This window comes from Nothoprocta perdicaria, unplaced genomic scaffold, assembly GCF_003342845.1.
Source record: "Nothoprocta perdicaria isolate Ctin4 unplaced genomic scaffold, notPer1 scaffold_50, whole genome shotgun sequence".
Classification (NCBI taxonomy): Eukaryota; Metazoa; Chordata; class Aves; order Tinamiformes; family Tinamidae; genus Nothoprocta; species Nothoprocta perdicaria.
In genome coordinates, this window is record NW_020455755.1 from 3236000 (window position 1) to 3253825 (window position 17826).

At 46.1% G+C, this 17826-nt stretch overlaps 1 long non-coding RNA gene across 1 annotated transcript; it reads left to right on the plus strand.

Annotated features, from left to right (window-relative positions):
- The first annotated feature begins 725 nt into the window (after nt 1-725).
- LOC112954597 lies at nt 726-16438 on the plus strand. The gene is made up of 5 exons (XR_003250755.1): nt 726-964; nt 1090-1177; nt 12941-13072; nt 13931-13980; nt 15243-16438. It is a non-coding gene; the product is annotated as an uncharacterized LOC112954597 (long non-coding RNA).
- The last annotated feature ends 1388 nt before the right edge of the window (nt 16439-17826 follow it).

The window sequence follows — 17826 nt, forward strand, 5'->3', positions numbered from 1 at the left end:
GAGGCGGGAGGGGCTGGGGCAGTTGGGCGGGGGGAGGGGGGTATTTAGAGGGGAGGGGGAGATTTAAAAGGGGAAAGGAGGTGCTGGAGGGATGAGTTTAGTTGTGAGGGAGAGATGGTTTGGCTGGGACATGATGGAGTAGTTCAGTGTGTGGGGGACACGGTTGGGTTGAGGTGGGAGGGGGCTTTAGAGGAAAGGAGGGGCTGGGGGCAGTTCAGCTTTGGAGGGTGCGGTTGAGCGGTAGTTGGGCTGGGGCTGAGAGAGCGGAAAAGGGATTGGGGGGGTTGTGCTGTGAGGGGGGCAGTTGGGAGCGAGGTAGCAGGAATGGGGGGCAGTTGGGGTGTGAGGAATGGGGGGCAGTTAGGACTAGAGGGTGGATGGGGGTGAGAGGGGAGGCCTGTAAGGGGTGCTGGGGGGACACAGGTGTTGTGAGAGCCCCATGGTGCAGTGGGGGGGGCTGGATAGTGAAAGAGGGGTGCGGGAGAGCGGTGATGGGGGCCGCCCTGGGGCAGCTGGGGGGCTGGAGGAGGAGAAGGTGCTTGAAGGGCAATGGTCCTGGGGTGCTTTATTGAGCGCCCCGGAGAAGCGGAATGCCTGGGAATAGGAAAGGTGGGGCTTGGGATCACCTGGGAGGAAGAGGAGGGAGCTGCGGGGCAGGTGTGCTGGAGGAGAGCGCTGTGGGGTGGCAGTCCTGCCATGAGCGTTCCCCGCTGCAGCGGAGCTGCTCTGCTCCCCGAGAGCAGCCCAGCGGCCAGGGGTGGCCCTGAGCGTGGGCAGGCGCTTCCCTGGGGTAGCTGCTGTGCTGCGGGCCTGCTCAGACCAGGGCTTTCAGGGCGTCCGGCCTGCTGGATCCAGCCTAAGGAGGATAGGATCCAGCCTAAAGCCGGAGGAGGGCAAAGCTGCGGGCTGAGCACATGGCCTCCTGAGCCCCAGTCTGGGCTCACAGGGATGGGCTTTGGACCTGGTAGGTTCATGACCTTCTATGTGTGCTTTGCTATCTCCATCTATGAGCTAGAGATAACAGTTGGCCCTGTGTGGGGATTAATTATCACATCTTACAGACACATTTTTATTTATTTTTTACAATAGATTGCAAGGGAGGAATTCTGAAGAATCCAAGTCCCCTTGTAATGGTGTTGAACTGCATTGTGTGGTCTGAACAGAGGAAACCACTGAGGTCAGTCTCCCTTGTGACCATGGCTGTTTTCCCTTTCAAAAGTATAGGGGGCAAAGAGTCACCAATTTATTGTGGTGCCCTGATAATAAATTAATAAAAATAATTATATAAAATATCAAGTTTTAAAAGGTGTGTTCATAGGGATTTTTTTCCACTTTTAAATTCTGGATTATGTACAGAATAACAATATTCTCAGTTTATAAAATATCCCGCAAATATTAAGAAAGTTTCACATTATCCTCAATATGAAATACTACCATTCTGTAAACTCAATGCTACCAAAACTGCTAAAATAAAACAAGCAAACAAAACTTCCTTCCTGTTTTTCTATAAATGAGTAATTTTATACCTGAAGAAGTTTTTGTACCCTTTGTTGAGGAGGATCTGCATGCTATGTATCAAAACTTCATATTTACTTTCAGATAAGTAGAACTATGGGAATTATTTAATACGGTACGAGGGAAAACTGCATAAAGCTGTGAACAGAGGTTGACTGTAAGTAGTTGTGGACCAGATCTAGTGTTTTGCAAACTTGTCACATGATGGTCTGATACTTTGCCTTTTGAAATCCCAATAGGAAAAGTAACACAAATGTGGATCACTTCAAGCATATGTTGTTGTAACTATTGGGAGAGGCAAACTAAAGGTTTATCTGGTTATCTCAATGCTGAAGTTGGCAGCTCTGACAGGAAACTTGGTTTCATTCATCTGCCAAAGATATTTGTAGCATATCACTTGACAAGTTAAAAGGCATTTCTGTAATGGCTCAAAAAATAAAACCATCGACTTTCTTAAGCTACAATTTCTGTCTTGTAAAACAATATGAATTTGGAGGCATGCTTGGGGAAACTAAGAACATACTAAAAAAGGTAAATACTTGTATTTGCAAATGTTAGAACAGTGATATTTAACCTGAATCTAGAATTTTCAGTTCATAACGGTCTATAAATATAAACTTGTTCTGGTACCAGTTTTGTCAAATTAGTGGCTATCATGTCCCTTTACAGATGAGGTATCTAAGTGAGCCGGTAAGAGGGGAATGATCTGCCCATGCCTGCATAACGTAGGATTTGGAATCAAGTTCTTCCGTACTTGTCTTGTGCTTCCTTCTCTGGACAGTTGCTTTCAAAGCTCATGGATGATGAGGCTAAAAGTTTCAGGTAATGAGGACCATGGAGATAAACCAGCAAATACCAGCCAACTTCCTGGGCCTCTTTTCTTTGGCTTTTGATCTGTGTAACACAGTGGTGAGCCCAAATAGAAATCCCTGGAGCCTCTAAAGGAGGCTAATGGCAGAAGCTGGAATAATGCTCCATCACGTATCATCAAGTAGTTTATTTAAAATAGTAGATCTATGTTTGCTAAAAGTTGTCAATGGCTTCTTGAAAAATATTGTATTATTTTGGACCATGAGTTTAGAGAGAGGAGGGGGAAAAAAGTCCTGAGATTCTTGAGACCTGCATTATTAAAAAAAATATATATATATAAAATATATAAATTTATCTAGGCACCAACCAATAGAGCCATTTAGCGCACCCCCCCACAGCCCTTTGCTATTAGACATTTTTTTTTGCTTCCTTTTCAGGTGATTATTGCAGTTATCTAGAACGTTAACTGGCTTTAGTTTAGCTTGTTAACTTACTGATGGAAATTTAACTTGCATACATTAACATCTTTAGTTTCGCTATGTTTGTAGTTGGGATTTGCAACAGTTTTTCCATCAGGTAGCCTAAACCCAAGGTTAATACCATCTGAAGGAGGTGCCAGACCATCAGTAAATAAAAATTACAAATTGCCTAGCGGTTCAGGTGACAAGCAGAACAGGTTTCAACGCGTTGTTCCCGACGTTGTGTCACGGAGCTGGTCCTGGGTAGACCCACACAACAGTCCAGGTTAGACAGGACTTTTAAGAGCGTGCATCAGCACTACATAATATTGTAGGAGAGGAAGTAGAGAACAATACTATGTCCAACGGAAACTGTGGCAAGAATTTATTCAAAGCACATTGTAATTACTCAAGCTGGGAATTTGGCCAGGACGTTGGGGTTAACACCCCTACATCTTTGGACTTGTCATAGTTTATTTTTTTTAATGACTTTTTAAGTCATGAGGAGCTTGGCTTTCTGTCTCAGCAGAATGACAACACCTCTAGCAGTATAAATGTCCTATAGCAACGCTAAGGTGCAGGTTCAGAACTAATTCAGCAGTGATAGGGCCTAGTGCAGTAATCATTGCTATATAAATACTTTCAGTAGATAAGAAAGATAAGATTGTGATTATGGCAGAGTTCTAACTACTGTAGTCACATATGTACCTTTCTTAGCCTTCAATGCATGTGTTGCTTTACTCTGACCTCTTTTAAGCAAATGAATGTAAACTCTAGAATGAATCCTAGAACATAAATCTGGAAATCTTCATTATGGAAATAGCAGTTATGGACTGCAGTTATTTCTGCTTTTAAGTTCATTTTCATGCAGAATGTATGATTAGGTGAAGAATTTTTGCACGGCTTTGAGGTTTTTAGAATATTCTCTTGTATATGTTATGTGCTGATTTAAAAACTTTCACCTTGATCTCTATTAGCAAGGAAGATAAGCACGTGTGTGTGTGTATGTGTGTGTGTGACTAGTTGTGAAATGCACAAGTCAGGAAATGTTTTGCTTTAGCTATCCCATGAAACCTGCTGTCATTCCTTCAGCATAGTTTAGGCCATTATTACAGGTTACAGGGTTATACAGGAAAAACGTGTTCTGGAGAAAGGTTGGTCAGAATGAGTGAGGCAGTCTCCTAGACTGTTGTAATATGTTTGGTAAACAATTTAGTAGATCTCTTGGGATGAAGATATCATGTCAGACAGCACCCTGTTGACAATGTTATGTGGTAATGACAAAAATGAAGCAATGCTGGCCTTGTTATGTAACCACTTCTGTATTATATGATAATAATAGCTCTTCAGTCTTCTCTGTTACTCTTTATTAGATAAGCAAGTTGTTCTTTGCTGTACACATGTCCCATGAGTCAAAGGAGTGGTGCTATCCATTAAGAAATAGGGAAACAGAGGCCCAAGAAAGGGAAGCGCTTACCCAGGATCACGTGGGAAATCGTTGTCAGAGGCGTAAACCTAATCTCAGCTTTCTGACTAACTGTCCCATTCTGCCCTCTGGGCAGGCACACAGGTGGAGAAGTGGCTTTTGGTGTGACTCAACAGTTTTTCCTTCCTTGGCAAATGCCACTCTGTTGAATTACAAATAAATGCCAGTAGGTCATTAGTACCTATGTCAAGCAGGTTACCACGGGATTCTGGGTGGGCAGATCTTTTGCTGGAGAGGGCAATATTTTCAAGACTTGAGGCGGGGGGGGGGAAATTATTTTCTTAACAGATGTGTGTTTCCTCTGATTACTTTCAGGTCTCTCCTGACTCTGGCTCCCAGGGATACCCCAGGCATTCTTTCCACCTTTCTCCATAGGAGAATAACAATAAGCCGATTAAGCTGCTGTGTCTCAGGTGCTTTTTTTGTACATTTATACAGGCAAACTGAACCTGTCCCTGAGATGATTCTTTGGTTGACTGTGCAAGCTCTGCCCCAAGGGGAGCTCTGCTGACCTGTGTAGCCCTGCACAGATATCCCATGCACATCAAAACATGTGACCATGCCTTTCCTGGGTGACAGTTCTTCTGAAAGTTAACTGCAAAATGGAAGGATTTTGCTCCTGCTAGCGCTGTGACAGGGTAGTAGCTTCTAGAACAGCAGTTTGCTGGATGTGATGGTTTAAACTACTGGAGCAAGACTTGATGAAGGTTTTTCAATGAAACCTCTTACATTCCTGATTAGCACAGCTAGATTTTTCCAGTGAACTGCAATGAATAGCTCCACCCACTGATCCAGACTGGATTTTGATCTTCCATTTTCCAAGAAAATAACAAATGTAATGTTGTTGTAAACATATTCTCAGGAATGGAACCTGCCTATAGTCTGTAAAAGAGCTCTGGAAAATATGGGTTCGGTCCTTAATTGTTCTGCAGCCGCCAGTCTCTGAGATGTTGCGTTTTGTGCTGAAATAAGATTCTAGGCCTGAAAAAAGAGGTAGACTGCATACAGCTAACAAATCTGTTGCTAGTATCTCTGGCTACTGCAGCATGACTCACCCATCAGAGCTTGTCAGTGCCTGGTGTGACCTCATTGAAAGCTTCAACATCTTTTATGTGAAGGTGGGTAGGTTGTAATCCAGTGTGGGAAACCTAAGGAGAGGGAAAGGGAAGTTCTGAGGCTCTGATAATGTGCACATCATAACCGTTTCCCCCGGAAACTGGCTGTGCCTGCAGCACAGATTACAGAAAATTCTCATAGATTCATGAGGATTTCTTAATGCCACCTCTGCCTTCCCCAGGCCTCTGTTCACAAGCACCTGTAACTATTCAATGCAGCAGTGGAAATCAATGCTGATGGAGGGGAAAACTGAGTAGGTGGAACAGGTTAGGGAGGAGGTTCTCCCTTATAGCAAGGGCAGGAAACAGCTGATGATTCCTCTTCATTTAGCACAGTTCCTAAGGCTGGAAGAAGATGCAGTATGTGGTGAGGTTTGTTTTGTTTGTTTGTTTTCTCTTTTTCCTTGTTTTTCCAGTCCCTGTCAGTAGTGCTCATTGAGGAAAGCGAGTGAGAAAAAAGCAGCAGGGGCTATAATGAAGAGAGAGGGCGAGTGAATTAGCTTGTGGTAACTTAAATGTGTAGCTTACATATGTAATGTGGTGATGAGACAAAAAGTGAGAAGGACCTGGAGTCAGAAATCAGATGGGTCTCTTTTGAGCTATTGCTTTGAGCAAACGTGCAGCTTGTGCTCAGTGTCTTTCCCACTTTGGCATGGGCTCTTATGCACAGCAGATCCTAGCAAAGTTTCTCAGTTTAAATAGTAGTGTTGGTTAGAGTTCCCTCCTAGTGACATCCTCCAGATGCGGCAGAAGCAATCATCCTCCTGCCTGTTACAGAAGGAAATTTCAGCCTCTCAAAGTCCAAAGCTGGTGTGTTCCTGCAGGTACTCGCTGCCACTTGAAGAGAAATGAACACCAGGCTGGAAGTGAAAATCCCATTTTTGTCCTTAGGATGCATGAAGGTCTGCCCCACTGTTGCTGCACAGGACTTCTATATGTGGCAAAGCTTCTGTCACGGCTTCTGCAGCCATTTTTTTCCTTAAGATTGGAGTCACAGAGATTTCATTTCACAATCTGATGCTTCTTTCTGGAAGGTTCAGTGAGTTTAAAGAGTTGACGCACGTGGAATTTGTAAGGGGGAAATATGCAGCTTTAGGCCCTTTCATCCATGGTTCCTTGCCGCTAGGATGAGCGGCTATAAGAAGTTCTGCTGTTTGGATGTTTTGCCATTCCAAGGTGAAATAACTTGATGGCTCTGCCTGGTATCTAGTACAGAGATGCGCATACAAAATCTCCCCCTAGAAATGAATGCCTCTTTGGTGTTCTTTGCATAAAGGTTAAGGTCTAAATGATATTGTGAGACTAAACATGCCTTGCTGTTCCTAAGGAGCCTCCCTGGATGTTCTGACGGGCTTGCAGTGTGGTATCCTTGCAGGGAAGAGACAGAAGGCCCGCGGTGATGCTGCCTGTGCTGCATCCACCTATGGCTGTGCTGCTTTATCAGATTGCTTCAGTGTTAGAGGTACTAGCACTAGATTTGCATCTGCATTTTAGTATCTTAGGAGACTTTTCTTTCACATATTAAAACACACCAGTGTTCTAGTAGCATCCTGCTCTTAAACCAAGCTCAGATCTTAGTGCTGCTTTCTGTGTTCAGCTGGAAATAGGCAGACTGCCTGAATATCCTGAGTCACTGATTACCAGCTGGCATTCGTGCTGCAGATTTTATTTCTTCCTTTACAACTGCACTCCCTAGAGGAGACTTGGAATAATTGCAGCTGGCAGCTCGAGTGCATTACAAGCAGATGCCTGTGAATCTGCACCATTGGTGGACAGCCTGTGACTACGTCTGTGGGGTGAGCAGCCTGTGATTTGTTACTGTATGCCTCGTGCTTCCATACCAGAAAATAGAGCAGGGGCAGGAATACTTGAGAATGCATTTTAATTGTATTTATGTGTAAAATATCTGCAGTGTGGAGATGATAACAGGATGTTTTCTTTAGATGACTGTTGGAAGCAAGCAGTGATTTCAGTGGTGGAGTGATAGTAACATAAACTATGAGGAAAATGAGTGAAGTATAAGGATCCAGATGGGTAACAAAGGATAAACTAATAACACCAGTTACTAGAGCTCTGCTAGCAGGAGCACAGATCTGCTGTGCAGGAGCTGACGGGTTATCCGTTCTGACTGTGCTGGGAGAGATTCTTATCACGCTGTATTTATCCCACACGTGCAGTGTCCCAAAGCAAGGCTGCAGATGCTTGGTGGGGATGGTGTGCAACGTGCTGCTCTGCTATTTCATCTTATTAAAGTGTTTTCGCTATGTACTGGGCACTGCTGCTTTGTGTATAGCTGCAGGGGAAGCTGAAACAGGAATCGTTTCATTGAACTGCTTGACGCAACAGGCCTCGTTGCTTTGCTGCTAGACATATATCCATGTCTAAACTGCAGCAGTTCCAGGCCTGTTAGAAGTGGGCTGTGTTTAACCCATTATTTTATGTACCAAAAATCTTAATTATTAATTTTATTTTACATTTTATAAAATATTTGTTAATAATGAACTGACTTCACTAACATGAAGATTGCAACGTAGGTAACACAGAACACAAACAGATTAATGCTTGTCTGAGACCAAATGAGTTAAAGCAGACAGTGATGCTCTGTAAAGCAAATCTTAGTTTGCAGCAGGTTGCTGGTGTTTGCCTGAGACAGTCCATCCGGTTGGCAGATGGTGATCCCTTAAGGAAGAAGAAATGGGAGCTGTGCTGACTCAGGAGAGCAGGTGGTTGTTGCATCAGTTACAGTGAGTGGCTCACCTTAAAAGTAGGACATAGGTTTTAGTGTGCAAACTGTAGAAGGAAGTTGGAGGGAGAAAAAATGTGAGAGATTTCTACATCAGAGTTGAAGAAATGCTGCTTCCCCATGCTGCGTGAGGGACTTGCCCCAAGCAGGACTGCAGTATTAGGAGCCATGCATCTATCTGAAGTGTCTCAAGAAAATATCTACGATAGCTGAAGTCAGCAGTGATCCCAAGAGAAGTTTTGGGAGGTGAGAGGAGGCTGACAGCTGTTTAAAACCCAGTGTATATTGTCAGTGCCTTGTTCCGTCTTTACGCATCTGACTTGTCCATCCTTGTCTTATACACAGCAGTTTCAGTATTTTCTTTCACTTCACACTTCCTGTCCTTCGAGGTTTCTCTTGGTTCTATGGTTTTAATTCTGTTAAACCAAGCTGCTTTGGCTCCCATTCTGCCCGTGCTTTGCACTTGCTGCACATAGTCCCAGCAAACTTGGCAACCAATCCTTGGTGCTTCAGAGAAAACAAGGGTCTGGTCTAGCCACCTTCTGCCTGATGCACTGGTATCCCGGAGCTCCCAGGCATTAATCTGTACTCAGAACAACATGTTGCTGTGTGAACCATTCCTCTCTACTCTCCCCTTCTGCCTCTGTGGAGTTATGTGCACCCTAGTTCTCAGCAGGTACAGGACTAATGTCCCTTGATCTTCATGCAAATGCTTACATGATGCAAGGGGAGATGGATGAAATCTCCCCCAGTGCCTCTGTGAACACAGAATTGCCCCCTCACCTCTTGGCTAGTGGGGCAAGTGGTAATGAGGGAGCTCTCAGTACAAATAGCTCCTTTTGCAAGCCTTAAAAAAACAATGCAGACCAGAGCACAGCAAAGCAAAGGCCCTGCAGAGCCTATTAGAGCACAGTGGCATTCGGGGAGATGTGTTGCTCGTTTCTGAAACGATTAGAAACCAAATCTTGGTGTAAAGAGTCTTATGGCACAGGAAGGGCAGAAAAGCCTTAGTGCAAAGTCATAAGCCTTTCTCTTTCACAGTTAAAGCCCCTGTTGCCCTAGGCAAACATAAAACCTGTCAGCATCCTGCAGCTTACAGTACAAAGATGTGATCAAAATAGCTCCACAACTTTACAACATGGCTAAAATTAGCTTGCAGGTCAGCCTCTTTCTTAAAGGTAGTGGTGACATCAGTGGGAGAGCGCTCATACTGCTGTTTGGTGCAGCAAGAACTGGTAAGCAAAGGGGAAGAGCTGGAGCTTAATTAGCTAAGTCGCATTTGGGAAAGAGAGGGGCTAAGTCATGGGAGAGTCGCACCATGGAGGTACAAGGAGAGAAGGACTGAGAGAAGTCCAGGCAGACCCTCTGCAGGCTTAAACAGAGACTCCTCCTTTTAGGAATTATTTCCATGGCATTTGAGGCAGTAATCTCTGTGCTTCTGTCTCATTATGACTCGTTTCAGGATGTGCAGCTGGACTGGCAAGTGGGCCAAGGGGAGCATTTCTTGCCCCTCGTTTCCAGAAGGTGAACAGGTCAGTCCAACGTCCCCTCTGCACAGTGGCAGAGCAGAGACTGTGGCAGTGGCAATGCCCAGGGTGTCTCCTCGTAGCCCTTCACCCAGAGAGCTGATCTTTCACAGTGCAACTTGCTTATGGAGAAATGTGGATGTTCCTTCATTCTAGGTGCATTTCCCTATTTGTTTTGGCCAAAGGAAATTCACTTCTACGTGGATGAACTGTCTGTTGCCAAGCATGCTGCTCTACCAAAGCAGCAAAGCTGCTCACTGTGATCCTCAGGGTTTTAGTCTCTGTTGTGTATACAGAGTCTGGCCATGGAGAGGAGCCTGAGCCAAGTTTTGAAGTGCAGTGCCTGATGTGAAATGTTATGTGAATCTAATACAGGTTATAGGAGAGGTTTACAGTGCCAGCAATCACCTGTGTTGTGGAGGAAAGTGCACTGCAGCAGTGTGTGCTAGCTAGAATTTCCTTTGTGCTGCAGGTTTCATGCCTAGTGGTTTTATGGTGACAAAACTGTAAAAAATGAAGGCCAGGTCATTACTGCCCGGCTAGGACAATGTCCTCTGGTCGGTCGGATGTGACAGAATGTACTTGCTGATGCTGCTCCCAGGAAGTTTGAGAGAAAGGGAGCCGAATGACAGCAATGTGCTTGTGCCTTAGAGAAAGGAGGTGCTCTCCACTCTTAGGATGCTTTGCTTTGCCCAACATCATTGCTGCTGCTCAGTTTCTGCTTAAGCAGCTGTTCCGCATTTATAATCTGATCTTGCCTTCGCACTGAACCCTCTTTGTGGTAACAGTGCAGTTATTCAAGGTAGTTACTCAGACCAAAGAATGTACTTGGACCAAATTGTGTTCCAGGTGATTGAGAGAAGCTGAGGGGAATTCAATGGGAAGCTTTGAGGAAGAGCAGCCAGAGCTCTCCATCCTAATGTGCTATCTCATGGAGATTCTCAGGAGCTGGCTTTGGAATCCGCTGGAAAGACCAACTTTCACCAGGAAGTTGGGGGAGAGCAGTGGAGGGAAAATTTGTCTTAGCAGGCTGTTTTGGGATCGTTCTAGGAGCTGAAGTACCTCATCTTCCTGAGTACCTTTACTTACTACCACTACCTTATGACCTTTAATGCAGTTAAAGCTCACCGCAGCTGCTCCTTCCATTGGTGAGAGATCCTCCCTGATCTGCCCTGCCCAGCTTGCAAAGGCACCTCAGCAGCCTCTGCGAATGAGCCACGCAGGCCGTGGCAGGAGGAGGCAATTCCGCACCCTGCCCGTCCCATAAAGGCTCCTTGTCCCTTGAGGCTTCCTGGAGTCCTTTGCCATGTGAAGAGTGGGCATAAAATGGACATAAAACATTGCTGTTTCCCTAAGCACTCTGCCCCTTTGTGCAAACAAAAGGTCATTCCTGGTGGAGAGAACAAGCCGGTGACATGGTGGGCGTTCAGCCTGCCAGTTGGACAAAGTCCAGGGCTGATTAGTTTGGGACACTGCGGGCAGGATGCACCCGGACTGGCTCCATGGAGAGAGCTCCGTGTCCCCAGGGCCCAGCGGGAGCTCGAGTCCTGCTCCCGTAATCTGTAGCTTGCACCCAGTGCAGACTTGCCTGTGCTTTGATTGCTGGCAAACCCTCCCAAAGCAAATAGTGATTTTCTGCTTGTCTGCACTGACTCAGCTGCTCTGAGGGCAGGATCTGGAGCTACCTATGCGGTCCGGTGAAGGGTGTAGGTACCGAGCAGCCTCCCACAGGCCAGGGAGGCATCTAAAGCACCTTGCCTAAGTCCCAGGAACTGCACTGGAGGGAACAGTGCTGCATTGGGCCAGGAAGCTTGCCCAGGAGTTATTAATCTCATAACATCCCTAGCTCTATGATATTTGAGTAGTAGTGGGGTGTTCTTTTCCTGCATGCAATTGCTAGCTGGCAGGTGGGAATTCAGGGAAATCTGGGCTATCTCTAGGAAACAAGCACAGAAAACTCTTTCCTCCCCTTGGGAAGCAGCAGCCTTCGCTACGGCCTCTCATGATGAGGGGCTCACAGATGAGGAGGAGCAGGAAATGTGCTGGGCTTCGCTTCTTTAGCAAGTCTAGATGTTTTCCCTAGTCCCAGCACTGTGAGTCAGCATTTTGGGAGCCTAGAGCTGTTTACAGCAGCAGTCAGAGAGATGGAGCTCGGTAGGTGGGATGTGGAGGTGCAACTAAAAGCGAGCGCCCTCTTTGCTCACATGCAAGTAAAACAGAATATTTGGGATTATCAGTGCAGTGGGATACAGATGACACTCTCCCCATCAAGTGGACTCATTTTGCACTGTCCTGACCACACTGGCTACGTGGGCCCCTAAAATTGTTTAAGCAACAGACCAAATGCTGAGGTTTGTGCTCGGAGCCCAGATCTGCTCTGGGCTGAGCAGCCTTGGAGTGTCTGGTGGCGTTGCAGCCTGAGGTCTGTGCACTCAAGGCTGGTCCCTGCCTGGCAGGTCAGCCTGGCGGGAGCTCGTGGCAAAGGTGGCAACATCAAAACCAGGATGGATTATTTTAGATCTGCAGCCTCAGTTCTGCAAAGGTATTTATTTTGAAAATGCTAGTTTCCATAGCAATGTAATGCTGTTCTCTCTCATCTCTCTCCTATTACTCCAATCTTAGCAGCCATTAGATAAATTAGATAAATTGTCAGTGAAGCATTTTTTATCTTCGGATTGATTTTATGTATATTGGTTCCTCAGTGAATCAGAGCCAGTTAGTCAAGGATTGACTCATATGCTTTCCTGGAGCAGAGATAAGTTCTACTGCAGCCTAAAGATGATAATTAAGAATGAATATTATTAATTGGACTTGTCCTATGAAGTTCTAGGCTACTTTCCAGTAGAACAAGGCCTTACACCTAGGCTTCTGATTCAATTACAGATGTATAATTTATGTTACATCTTTAAATTTTGCTTGTGCTGTAGTTCTATTAGGACACTCTTCCATGCATGTAGTAAACTCTTTTGCAGGGCTGCTGCGTGCTGCTATTGGGATGCTGTTCTCCACACCAGAGGTGATTCGGCTTCGTTAACTAGTGCTCGTGGCTCCTTTATTCTCCTCTTTGGATGTATTAGAGAAAGAAGCAGTTTCTTAAAAACAAAACAAGCAATTCACTTTTGTGTGTGTGTTTCTTGGTGCATCTTGCCTTTTTGTTCAAGGTACTACTGCTTTTGCCAGCATCGCTACGTCGGTTAAATTGTAAAAATGCCAGCCTTAACCCAGCAGCAGTAATGGCACACAACAAAGCGTAGATCACTTGTTCTGCTGTATGTTTTGTCTTTTAGGGAGATGGTTTAGCAAGTTCTCTGCCAATTTAAACTGCATCTCCAGTGGGGAAGCTGTCCCAGAATAACTATTCTACACATCCTTTGCTCTGTGCAGCAGCCTCTGTCCTCTAATCCAGTCCTCGTGAGTAGGTGAGTGGTGAAATAAAGGCAACTGTCTGGGAGAGCGAGCGTGCTGCTGCGGACCCAATTCCAAGATAGGGAGTAGTGTAAGAGAGTCAGCTTTAACAGTTGATACTTAGTTGATATATACAAAAATATCTGCATTTCATAAATTAATTGGAGGATGGATCCATTAAGTTGAGGGCATAAGAGCCCGTTGGTGGTAGATACTAGAAGTTTTTACTGTCCAGTGACCACTGTTTGGCTTGCTGTTCAGTATTGGTTTCTGCTGCCTCCTGTTTTCCTCCCTGACTAGCTAGATCTGTCCCTTCTCTGATTTATACTCAGTTTGAGTTCTTCAGAGTAGATCGTTCCATTACGAGCATATACTGTTCCCTCTTCTATAAGAGCTCTCCAGATGCTGGATACCTAGCTGAATCTCCTGTAAAATCCAGAGAGTTAGATTATCTAGCACGAGTCTGCTTCTTTCAAAAACATCTATTTTGGATGTTTATGTTTACTTTTAGCTGAATTATGCCTATCTTTTAGGAATGCTAATAATGTCCCGCTCTTCAGAGTGTTATATGTGAATGAATTCTGTATGTACTTTATGCAAAGCATTAAAAGGTTAGAAGGTGTTTGCTTACCTGTTTGTAATTTGCCATTTTGCTTTTATGTTCCTATATTCCTGTTTTAAAAGAAGAGAAAAAAAAAAATAAAAAAGGAGGGGGGAAATAAAATCCCTCTTTCAAAACAGCAGGTGCATGGTATCCAAATGCAATTAGAATGAAATGGAAGTGACTAGTGACCTTGTGACTGTTGTGTTGCATAACCCGATAAAAAGTGCCTGGGATTTGTGGATTGAGCTCTTTCTCATTTGTCTTGCAGAGGTCAAAGTCCACGGTGAGCCGGGACCGTCAGTCCCACACACGAGTCAGGTTAGTCCAGAGCCACACGTGGGTCCCAGCGCGGCTGGTGTGAGGGCAGCTCTTGGCAGAGCACCTTGGAAAGGGGTTGTGCCCATTTCCCTGGGGTCCCTGTGGTGATCCTAGGGAGGCAGGAGGCTATCCGCAACTGTCTGGAATCCCAGAGCTGGGATCCTTTGAAGTCCCAGACAAGGACCAGTGTGAGACTTGGCAGAGGCTGGCCTGCTATCCCACCTCCTGGGCTGCTGCTTATGTGTCCAAGAAGCTGCCTCCAGTTTACATGTTTGCAGTCTAGTAAACAATTTTTCATGCCGATTTAGGCAGCAGATGTTACTCACGCCCGTGTTTACAACAGGGGCGAATCCTCGCATCTAGTCCCATTAAATGACGAGCGTAGCCGTGAGAAGGAAGCCGCTCTGGTCAGAGCTGTTCTGTTACAGCTTGCTCACAGATAGCAGCAAAATAAACTGAGGTGGCTGAGGTGGCTGCGGGCTCAGCTGTGTCACCCGCCCAGGTCCAGAGCCTTCATCCCTGCACAGTGTTTAACCACACGATGCATGTCCCGCCTTGCTGCAGTGCCAGCCCCTTCTTAAGGGTGTTAATACTTGTATGGTCCCTCGGAGAGGAGGAGGAGGAGAACAGCTCAGTTGAAGCAGAATAGCTGGGAGGAAGGTGAGCGCTCTCTGAGTGTTAAGAACATCGTTTTAGCTGGATTTCTCAGGCTGGCTCAGCCTGGGTCAGAGATGCAGCCGCGCTGGAGCGAGAGCAAGCGGGCAGGATGGAGAGATGACCTTCTCTTTTGGGAGCCTCTAGCCGCTACGTCAGTTTTGCTGTCTCAGAAAGCTCTGCCCTATGGTTATTTTTAGTGCTGTGCTGCCTTACTTTTCTGGGGAGTGAATGAAGGATTAACATAGAGTATTTCTGGCTTTTGAAAATTAAGTTAATCGGGGGGAGGAAAAAAAAAACTTTGCATGGGCTATTAGGTAGAAATACTTAAGCTACTAGTGATAGGAAATGCGTGTCACAAGATCTATCTTACAGTTCAGTTAGGAGTTGATTCTTTCTTTCAAGAAGTCCAAGCAAAAATCTACTACCAAACTGTCTCTGTGTCTGGGGAGAGAATTTTTTAAAGAGACCTTCTTTGTAGCTATAAATAATGTACAGAGCAAAGTACAGAAATGGAGCTCAAGGAGAGGCCCCACCGCTCCCGGTAACCGAATTCCTAGCAACTGGATATTCTCTCAGTGAGGGTATTTGTACCCCTTTTCAAGCAGAGGATGGCACAGAGCCCTGTCACCCCTGTGATCCGTCACGACTGAAGTGTTTCTCCCTCTGAGATGCAACTCTTCTGACTTGAACATCAAGTAGATGGGTAAATTCTGGCTTCGTTGTTCTGCAGTATGTTGGGCTTCAGGGGCCAAATGCTGCCAGGTGTGGGTGAGTTTGGTTATGAACACCCCTGGAACTGCACATCTGCCTGAGTGCTTTGCTATGTTGGGCTTCTGGAATGCAGAGCACTCTGCAATATTTGCCCTGCTTGAAAACATTTTGGCAAAGCAAAAAAAATGTTGCACGTACCTGAAATAAGACCCCTTTCCAGTGTCTAGAACTACTGTAATCTTGGTGTTTCCAAACTGTGTATCTCAAGCAGGAGACGAGCACAAGAAATCTTACAAAGCCAGCATTTTTCGTTTTGCTAATAGGTTAAATGTGTATTCTCAAGTTCTAACTTAACCTGAAACATTTATTGGAAAAGAAGGGTTTTTAAAGAGGATTTGGAAGGAAATTCTTTGTGCTTAGAAGATCTGCGGAATGGCTTCCAAATTTACCTGCAGTTTAACATGAACTCAAAACCCATCTCGGGTCAGGGTCAGGTTCTCCAGAGAATTTTTCCCATGTTCCTGCTGCGATGGAATCATTCCTTACTGCCTTCATTTTGCAGCTTTTAAATGGCAGGTTTTCTGAAAAGTCACCTACTTTAAAGACTTAGATTCGGAGTTATTTGGCTAGAAATTAGGCAGGCTCTGCCCAACTTGTGTGCCAGGATGTGGGAATACTTGGCAGCGGACTTGAAATTCCAAGGAAAAATAACCTCTTTCCTTTGCACGAGGCATGGCCAAGTTGCCAAAGGCGCGGGGGCAAGGAAGAACCCCCCTGCAGAAGAGGGTGTGAAGTCTCCAGCTTCCCCTTTCACCAGCCGTGCTGATGACAGCCCCAGCAGCTGCTCAATGTGGGTATCTGCTCGGCCTGCTGCGACCTTGTGCGGAGGGCTTGAAAGAAGAGCGTGAAACATCCAAACCACGACCAAGCTGCAACTGCCCATGCTAAGAAGTGTGGCTGGTAGTAAGAAGTGTAGCGGGTGGGACTGCAGATCCCTGCAGGGCTCGTCGATGCCTCCAGCGAGCGCGTGCTGCAGCTCCTGGGGTGCTCAGGCCACCCCGACGCAGCGTGATGGACCACAAACCCCAGCAATACCGTGGATTTTTTCCATCTGCTTTTGCCCTCTGCTTATATCTAGCGCAATACCAACACTACCACTCTTCTGTGAACAGAAGTTACTTTGCTTGCATGTAAAGAAAACCCACTGCTCTCCCTATTTACATTCCTAATAGTTGTGCAGAGCGATGATTTGTTCATAATTAGGGCTTCTTTCTTCGGTGTCTTTTGAAGTTCATTTCTTCAAGCCAGATTTTAATATTAAAACTAAATTCTTCCAAGCTAGCACTAGCGTGTCAACATTGATTGAAGTCTGACTCCTCGTTTTAAGACTCGTCTCCTCACTGACGTGAGGTCACTTGATGAGTCAGTGTCCGACAGGACCGTTATCCCCAAGAGCGCGGGTAGAGCCCAGCGGCCACAGCTGCTTGTTTAAACCATCTCACCACCTCTCAACCCCCTTAAGCAGAAGTCCTGCTGTTTCAGGTACCCCAAATTTAGTCTTGGAGCTGGAGTTCTGGTGGGAAACATCTTTACGTTGGACATATGAAAACGGAGGGAGGACAAAGGTGGGAAGCTGTGCTTGAAGCATCAACTTGCAGCCACGCTGTGCTGAAATACAACTTGGGAACCCTGCAGGCAGAGGCTCTGCCTCTTATGCAGTGCCCAAAAGCAGTCTGAAACAAAGTTCCAGCCAATGAAATACTATTTTTAGGATTGTCTGTTCACCTCCTAGATGCCTTTTGTTCATATTAGTTGTGTTTAATTATTTGATTGCGTTTTCCATTGTTGTCCTCCTCCCCAAGCGTGGCAGAGCACAGCATGAGCATCGGGAGGTGAGTAATCAAACTGGAGAGGACCAAGTCCTAGCAGGATTCTCCCTCCAGCCTCTGCCTCTCAGCTTGTGTCCCCTCCATCCTTTTCCTGCTTGTCCAAGCATCTCCTTGCTCCGCTTCCCAACCAGATGCTGTGTGTGCAGAATCCCTGAGGAAGGCTTGGAAGCAAGAGGGAAGGCTTGGAAGCAAGAGGGAAGGCTTGGAAGCAAGAGGGAAGGCTGGAATGGAAGCCTCTTGGGGTGATCAAGCCAGGTTGTTGGGGAAGAACAGGCAGTTTTTGGGCAAAAGCGCCCTCCTCACCGCATCCTCCTGCCCAGGGAGCGCAGGCCTGCAAGAGCGGCATCCCCCAGCGCCAAAATCAAGATCCCATCACAGAACCGGGGGGGAACCGCCACAAACCCCGGGCCGCTCCCCTCCGTTTCGCTGAGTGTTCCCCACGCTTCTCCCTTCAAAAAAAAACCGCTTTCTGGGGGCCCGTTTTCTACTTTTTTTAAATCGTTTTACACGTGGAGCGGGGGGGGGGTGCCACCGTGGCAAGGGCCGCGCTCTGCCCCGTGGGGGGAGCCCGAGAGCTGCGGAGGCTCCG